Genomic DNA, 8,600 nt, shown 5'->3' on the forward strand with positions numbered 1-8,600 from the left:
TTGGACCAAAATCTCATTCAATAATTTTGGGTTCACTTACACTTTTGATAAATATTGCCTCTATGCTTTCATCCTATTTACTTTTTACTAAGTAGGATCAAAAAGACAGAAGCATGTGTGTACCCTAGGGCTCATGTTATATACTTGGGAGACAGCTCTAACTAGGTCAACAGTCACCCTTCACTTCCTTTAGAGCACCATGGGCCTTCAAGAATGTGGAAGACTTCCCATTTGACTACCACATTTTCTCCTAATAGATTTTAGTGGCTATGCTTATGGGATAGATTAAAATTGCCATGATCTGAAGAGGGAGGATTTATTTGTGTCCTCCTCCTATATGAAATGGCTAAACAGAAAAAAAAAGAAAAGAAAAAAAAAGAATGTGGAAGAGAACAAATTGCCACTTCTGTGTTACACTGAGCAAAATCCTCATGAGCTATGATGTGTAACAATATGAAACATATTCAGAAAATCCCGGAAAGAAGAAAGCTGATTTACATTCAATCAACCTTATCAACCAAGGGAATAGAATAACTGATCTGAAAGTCACTGATATTTGACATTTTGATCTATTGTGTGCCTTTCTCTTTAGGTTTTGCTTGGGCTAACATCCATAATAGCAAAACCTGGTTGGCTTTTCTGAAAAAGACAGGGAATTGCCATGTACCATAGTGCTGGTTGGAGATGAAACCAATAGTACTAAATGCCTTTAAGTTACTATATTTCTTGAAAATGAGTAGTAAATTAGCAAATAATGAAAGGAGATATGATAAATGTGCTTTTATCTATAAAAGTCAAAACTTGGGCTTAGATGGTGTGGCTCAGTAGTTGAGCATCAACCTATAAACCAGGAAGTCATGGTTCAATTCCTGGTCAGGGCACATGCCCAGGTCACATGCAGTGTGGGGCATGCAGGAGGTAGCCGATTAATGATTCTCTCTCATCATTGATGTTTCTATCTCTCTCTTCCTCTCCCTTTCTCTCTGAAATCAATAAAAAATCATTTTTAAAAAATAATTCAAAACATGGATGTGCAAAAGCCCTGCCTACAACAGGAAAAACCTTAGTAGATTCAAGAACCAGGGTGGTAGGAGAATAATGGGAGCTAAGCCAAGACATACCAGATAATACACATTTGTAGGCCATGTGAAGGATCTTGGGCTTTATTCCAAGTGTGATTGAATACCATTATCCAACAGTAGGAGAATGGGTTAGTAAATTAGGTGCCCCACGTCAGTGATTTCCAAAGTGTATTCTAAACAGTTATTTGTGGAACAGACATTTCACTGTATATATTTTTTTAAGTTTCATGTAAAAATTAATTTGAAGAAAATGTCATTTTTTCATCTTTTTCCTTAAAATATAATATTATAGGCTTTGAAAAATCCTACAGTAAAGGACATGTTTACTTTTACAACTTCTCAAAGTTATCTGACCTCATAGATGTTTTATTTTCCCCAAGTAACATCAGTTAAAATCCCAAGAAAACTAGTATTCTAAAAAGTATCTTTTGGTAAACATTGCTATATACTAGTATACATTTGATCATATATAGAAATTCCATAGGAAAATACAAACCATATGACTGAAACCATACAAAAATATGTATGCATGAGAAGGTAACATGAAATAATTAAAATATGTGTTGCTTAGGATGACAGATTCTCAGTGATTTTTTCCCTACTGTATTTCTTTAATTCTGATATTAAATCATTTTTTCAATTAAAATTAAAAGTAATAAAAATTGTGAGCTATATTTTGAATGTACATGAAGTTTTGCCAATTCAATCAATCCATGCGCTGCGGCACAAATTTCACTTCATTAGTGTGTCTAGAGACTGTGCAAGCTACACATTTTATGATAGAGAAGAAACCAGTCAACTTAATACCAGTTCTAATCCTCTTGATGGCAGGCTGATCTAATTAACATCTCTTAATTGGGTGAAATAATTTAAACCAAAACACAGCTTGATTCATACCATATTTAACTACAGACTTTTTTCATGGGATTCATGGAATCCTCTGAAGTTACCTTTCAATCCAATTATTACCCAGAAAGCCATTTAAAAGAGTATTTCATATGTACCAATCAAAACCTTTTTATAATTTTGGTGTTGGGGCCAGAAATTAAATCTTGTATTTTCATTCGCGCAACAAACATTATTGAGACCACTAGATGATGCCTAAGAACATAAAAATTTAAAAGATAAAAATTCTTGCTCAGGCCCTGGCTGGCTTGGCTCAGTGGAAAGAGCATCAACCAGTGGACTGAAGGGTCCCAGGTTCGATTTCAGCCAAGGGCACATGCCTGGGTTGAGGGCTTGATCCCCAGTGGGGGGTGTGCAGGAGGCAGCCGATCAATGATTCTCTGTCATCATTGATGTTTCTCTCTCTCTCTCCTTCTCCCTTCCTCTCTGAAATCAATAAAGAAATGTATTTTTAAAATTTTTTTAAAAAAATTCTTGCTCTGATCAGTGTGTTCAGCAGTTAGTGCCTCGGCCACACACACAAGGGTCACAGGTTTGATTTCAGTTAAGGGCACTTACCTGGGTTTCAAGTTAGACTCTGTCCTTGTTGTGGCCTATGGCCAAGGCAACAAATCCATGTGTCTTTCTCACATTGATGCTTCTATCTCTCCCTCTCCCCCACTCCTTCCCTCCCTTCCTTCCACTCTCTCTGAAAAGTCTCTGAAAAGCAATGGAAAAAATATCCTTGAGTGAGGATTAACAAAAAAAAATAGATTTTAAAAAAAAGATGAAATTCTTATCCACAGTTAATCCTCAGTAAGTGATACAAACAAACAAAAACAAAACAGAATAAATACTTTATCTTTGCTATATATTGGCATATGTCAGTACAAAGAAGAGATAAGCTAGTTCTTCCCAAATAGGGAGACTGGGTCAGAAAGGCTTCAAAGATGATGAAATGTTTGAGCCACATCTTCAAAAATGAGCAGTTTTCCAAGCAGATGAGGTTGGGGGCAATCTAGGCAGAGGAGAGCATGTACAAAGCATAGATGTGTGATCCAGCACAAGTACTAGGTGGGACATAGGAAGAGGGCACAGGAAAATCTGCCACAGATCCATCAAATAACAAAGATTAATAAGTGACCAAGACTTAGCACCCACTATAAAGCAAGAGTATTTTCAGAGAACTAAGAAGAAAGACACAAATTGCAGTCAACTGAAGAGTGAATGGTCTCAGGAAACACAAAGTCATTTGTGAGGTAACATTTTGACAAGTTATATTCTTAACTCAGGTAATAAGCAGGTGCTTATGATGGGATTCTGTTGTGCATATAATCATACAAAATCTATTTTGTAATTCTGGGCTTTTAATGCATGGCACTAACAGAATCAAAGTATAAATTATTCTTATGATTTCAAGCAGCTCACCCTTTCACTTCTTTATAAACATCTAGTGACCTGGTGCACAAATTCATGCACATTAAAAGGAAATTAATTAGAAGAAATATTTTAATATTCCTATTTTCCCTTTATAATAGAAGTGTCAACCAAAATCACAATTGACTATGACAGATCAAAACACACATGTGCAATTGGCGCCAGCGAGAGCTTTATATATATGGCTAAACTTGCTTAATTAGACCTGCTTTCTGATTTAGCTAAACTTTTTCCAGCCCAGTGAAGCACCCCAACTTCTCTTTCAGGTAATTGTCAGCAACACAGCAATAAATATCAACACAAAGCAGATTATTATTATAGATCACACAGGGAGAACAAAGAATAAATTATTTAACTGCAGCAGTGAGAAAATCTGAAGTCATTTTCAAGGTCTACTATTTCTTACTTCTTTTCAGTCAGGTCAAGTTTCTAAACTTTCTAAATCTCCATTTTCTGGCTAATGAAGAAAAAATAGGATCCCACCCAGTCTCCTGCCTACTCCAGGACTTCTGTGAAGATCAAATGAGATGAGGCACGGAAAAACACTTCACAGACATTTGGTTACAGTGTGAAATGTTTGTACCTGGCTATAAAGCAAGATGTGTTCCTGGGCTGCAGAAACTACAAGGAAGCTAGTTGCTAGGGAGAGGAAGCGGGGCGTTGCTACGTGACGTCATTGCCTGTGCCCACAGCCACCATTTCCAGGCTGGGCTGGGCTGTGGGCTGCATTTTGTGCCATTGGGTCTCAACAGCATTGGCTGCGATTTGGTGGGCGGTCGCTTGGGGTGGTAGCGAGGCCTATGTCCCACTTGGGGGAAGCCAAGTGTTGCTTTGTGGGCACCAGGTCTGTGGTGCTGTTTCTCTGTAAATGGCCAGTTCACATCAAGGCAGCTCCTGCATTGAGCGTCTACCCCCTGGTGGTAAGTGGGCATCATAGCGACCAGTCAGACACTTAGCACATTAGCCTTTTATATAGAGAGAGATATATAGATAGTGCTTAATGACAGGTTGTAGACAAATCTTTATATTCTCAAATGAAAGTGCTATAAAATATATAAGGTAATTTATTAAATTCACTTCAAGTACAAAGATCCCCAGAATGCCTAACAAAGAAGCACAACTTCTGAAACAGAGATCTTCCATGAAACAAAGAAGAGAGTGATGCATATTCATGGTGATACTACACTTTGGATATTTGCAGCAGCATTTCTCTAAGGGTTGCAGGACACATCATAAGTATGAAGAGAGTGGTCTGTGCTCATATTTAAAGAGAGGTAAAGAGGTAACATTATATAATTCAAGAATTGTAAAGGATCTTAAACATCATCTATTCAACCTCTTCATTCTATATATGAAGAAACAGAATCAGAGAGGTTAAGTAGGTTTCCCACATCTCACACAGTGAGTCAGAGCTGAAACCAAGACTGTAACACAAGATCCCAGCTTCCAGTGTCTGGTGTGTTTGTTTTCACTGCACCCTCCTGGCCCATTCCAAAGGCCAAACTAAATCAGAAACAGACCTAAGAAGTCAGTTAAAAGTTGAGTCAACAATACAGTCATCCTCTTATCCCTCAGCCTGTGTCTTAAAATGCATTTACAGTGAGTGTGAAGAAGGGAGGGTCACTGTGAACAGCTGCTATATACCAGTCACTTTGTTGGGTGCTGTCCATACAGTCACAACATAATGATGCAAACTTATTCTCTCATTATTTCATAGTCAGTCAGTAGACAGATATTTCTTAGAGGGATACTATACACCAAAGACATTCTAGGCCCTAGATAACATACTGAACAAGACAGAGTATTTTCCTACATAGAATTACATTCCAGTTGGAGGGACTGATAATTGACAAGTCAAGTCAAGTAATGAATGCACAAGAGAATAGTAAGTTACTAGACAGAGAAATAAACTGAAATGATACAATAGAGTATGACAAGAGGGAGGGTGGGAGAGTGGGTACCACTTCATCTTATATGGTCAGGGAAGGCCTTCTCTAGATCTTCTCCTCACTAGTTGATAAGAAGGAATAAGACATCAGGCATGACCCTTCACAGGCCTAGAACTTCATATCCTAGGGGTGAAATCAAGTCACAAGTCAAGGCAGGGCACATGTGGAGGCACATGTCTGTTAAAATATCACCAACAGGATAAGAATGGGCTGAAAGTTCAAAAGAATTTCAGTAAATAATGTTTTCTTTGGCTTTTATTAGGCGGAGCTACTTAATATGCAATGGTTTTCCCTTTGTGGCCTTCATTCCTCAAGGCTCCAATAATGTTTGATTGACCCCTTTCTTCTTTTTACATGACTCCTTTCTTATTTTAACTGGATATAACTGCTTCATAATTGATGGATTGAAGAAAAGTGATAGAACTATCAAGATCCCCATTCTAATCACAAGCATTTCCTGGATCAAGATGGATAGGGGAGAGGGGTAGAAATGTGGGTCTAATGGGCTTTCAAATAAGCATAAACAGATTGAACCCAAAATGTGTTCAGTACCATTCAGACTTCTTAAGGGAAAACAGCAATGAGATGTTGGAATTAATGTGAGGCCTCTGACATTGACAGACTTGGAAGCAATACGTAGCTCAAAAAGTCAATCTGCTTTGGGGATGTTAAAAGGAAACACTTGTTTGGAAAGAATTTTTAAGTATGAAAAAGAAAGACTATTTTCAGTGGAATTTGTGAGAGTAAGTCTGACCACACACTGGGGGCTGAGAAAAGATGTATCACTGAGGGAACTGTGGTTCAGCTCCCAGCAGTTTTCATGCCCAGCACCCAATTGAGAAATTGTGTGCTCTGATTAATGTCTGCAATGTGCCAAATGACTCCACATTGAATCTCAGCTTTGCCATTCTTTTCTCCTCACCCCAGCAGTCCCTAGTTTCTTCATTCCATGGTGATTGTGTACACTTAAGAACCACACACCTTGAGTTTAACTGTTTCACAAATCACTTCCTCATTCTCCACTGGTAAGTACTGTGCATGTTCACACAGAATGCTGTATGTCTGTGAGAAGGTTCCGTCTGTATTCACTAGACCACACTTCTTGTAGCACATCACAGACCAGGCTAAAGTTAGGTGAAGGGAGTCCATGCTTGAAGCAAGTTTGCCTCCTACACGACTGAGCTAGCTGTGATGTGTTTTATGACATCTCTTCCTACTATTCTTTACTATCAGGATGGACACTCAATCCTTTATTTGCCTGTTGGTGAGGCACTCAGGAACATTTTGAATCACTAGGGAAAGATTACATACTTTTCTAGTTTATCATCTTGGTTAGCTTTTTCTATCGCTGCACCAGCACCAGCATATCCTTTATGTGATTAACATGCGTTGAAAATGTCCAGTCATCTCAATGAGTCTGTGACACACCCTATGATACTGAGTTATAAGAGAAGCTGAAGTACATTTGGGAAGCCTCCATTGCAGATTGAAGGGTGTCTTCCTATTCTGAAACCTCTATTCCCTATTTCTTTGTTCTGTTAATCCAAAAAGACAAAACTCCCTTTTGCTTCTCAGTGAAAGCTCCTAATAATATATTAGAATCATTGCCCTTGGAATGGTTAATTTTCCACTTAAAAGTTAAGGCAACTTGGCCTTCATAAAATTTTAAATATAAAAGTTCTTTGCCCTTTGAAGAGATTAGAGACATAAATTTGGAAATGATTTTTATGGTGTGATAATAACAATAGCTATCTTCAGCTGATCATTCTTCACCATGGTGATGGAGAAAAATTAAAAAATATTTTAGGTTAGATTTACAGTATTTAGATTTTAATATTTTTTAGACATAAAAATGATATTTCAGGTAATTACTGAAAATGGTCTCAGTTCAACTTTTCCCACTGAAATAGAGGAAATTTTTAGATTGTGAGCTATACAGATGATGAAATACAATATGCTACAAAAAAGTATATAATTATATAAATAAATAGAGGCCTGGTGCATAAAAATTTGTGCACTCGGGGAGGGGGGGGGGTCCTCAGCCCAGCCTGTGCCCTCTCACAGTCTGGGACACCTCGGGGGATGTCCACCTGCTGGCTTAGGCCCGCTCCCTGGGGGATTGGGCCTAAGCTGGCAGTCAGATCCTCTGGCAGCCCAGGAGCCCTCGGGGGATGTCCACTTGCCAGCGGGGAGCAGGCCTAGGCTGTAGTCGGACATCCTTACCGCTGCTGAGGAAGCAGGAGAGGATCCCACCACTACCGCTGTGCTGGCAGCCATCAGCCTGGCTTGTGGCTGAGCAGAGCTCCACTGTGGGAGCGCACTGACCACCAGGGGGCAGCTCCTGCATTGAGCATCTGCCCCCTGCTGGTCAGTGTGTGTCATAGTGACCAGTCATTCCCAGTGGTTCTGCTGTTAGGGTCAATTTTCATATTACCCTTTTATTATATAGGACTAGAGGCCTGGTGCACAAAAATTTGTGCACTCGGGGGGGAGGGGGTGTCCCTCAGCCCGGCCTGTGCCCTCTTGCAGTCTGGGACCCCTCGGGATATAACGACCTGCTGGCTGAGGCCTGCTCCCGGGTGGCAGAGGGCAGGCCTAATCCCTAGGTGCAGCCCCTGATCGGGCTCAGAGCAGGGCTGATAGGGAGTTGGGGCACTGCCCCCTGTCATGCACAGAGCAGGGCGGATCGGGAGGTTGCGATGCCACCCTCAGTCATGCTCAGGGTAGGGCCGATTGGGGGGTTGGGGCACCGCCCTCTGTCATACTCAAGGCAGGGTCGATGGGGAGGTTGCAGCGCCACCCCCTGTCACACACAGAGCAGGGCCAATCAGGGGTTGGGGTGCTGCCCCTTGTCATGCACAGAGCAGGGCCCATCAGGGGGTTGGGTCTCCATACCCTGTCACACACAGAGCAGGGCAGATCAGGGGGTTGGGGCGCCACACCCTGTCACACACAGAGCAGGGCGGATCAGGGGGTTTGGGCGCCTTCCCCTGTCACAAACAGAGCAGGGCGGATAGGGAGGTTGTGGCCCCGCCCCCTGTTACACACAGAGCCACAGGGTGGTCAGGGGGTTTGGGCGCTGCACCCTGTCACACTGATCCCGGTGCCGGGAGGCATATTACCCTTCTACTATATAGGATAGAGGCCTGGTGCATGGGTGGGGGCCAGCTGGTTTGCCCTGAAGGGTGTCCTGGATCAGGGTGGGGGTCCCCACTGGGGTGCCTGGCCAGCCTGGGTGAGGGGATGA

The 8,600-nt window shown here is 41.3% G+C and overlaps 1 non-coding gene across 1 annotated transcript; it reads left to right on the plus strand.

Moving 5' to 3' along the window:
• The first annotated feature begins 223 nt into the window (after positions 1-223).
• Positions 224-360, plus strand: LOC132229022 (small nucleolar RNA SNORA29). The gene has a single exon (XR_009451601.1). It is a non-coding gene; the product is annotated as a small nucleolar RNA SNORA29 (small nucleolar RNA).
• Positions 361-8,600: the final 8,240 nt, after the last annotated feature.

Source organism: Myotis daubentonii, chromosome 2, assembly GCF_963259705.1.
Source record: "Myotis daubentonii chromosome 2, mMyoDau2.1, whole genome shotgun sequence".
Classification (NCBI taxonomy): domain Eukaryota; kingdom Metazoa; phylum Chordata; class Mammalia; order Chiroptera; family Vespertilionidae; genus Myotis; species Myotis daubentonii.